The sequence below is a fragment of the Sinocyclocheilus anshuiensis genome, unplaced genomic scaffold, assembly GCF_001515605.1.
Source record: "Sinocyclocheilus anshuiensis isolate Anshui unplaced genomic scaffold, SAMN03320099.WGS_v1.1 scaffold758, whole genome shotgun sequence".
Taxonomy (NCBI): domain Eukaryota; kingdom Metazoa; phylum Chordata; class Actinopteri; order Cypriniformes; family Cyprinidae; genus Sinocyclocheilus; species Sinocyclocheilus anshuiensis.
The window spans coordinates 37,513-37,928 of NW_015548126.1; positions in this window are offsets into that span (position 1 = coordinate 37,513).

Genomic DNA, 416 nt, shown 5'->3' on the forward strand with positions numbered 1-416 from the left:
CAATTTAATTCTGCTACAGTTACTACTGGCAGCTGATATAAATAATTGTAATTAATCATAATTAACTGTAATTATATATATACATTTCCCTTTTAAGCTAATTTGCTACAGTGGTAATTATGTTTTTTGTTTCGATAAATTAGTACTAGTATCAGTGAACATCACAATAATGTTAATAATGTAGTTTGTGTAAACAGCATGCTTATTTTTTTTTATTTTAGATGTGAGAATAACAGTGTAAAAGAACTTGTTGCAAAGAGAGCCAAAGAAAAGCAGCCCACTCGGTAATGGAAAACAGAGACTGATGTTGTCATGTTCCACAGGCTCTGAGATTCCTGCCCGCACAGGAACCTGGACCACAGCTGAGACCATGTGATGCACACACTCCCATGAGTCTATTCAAAATGTTGTTGAAG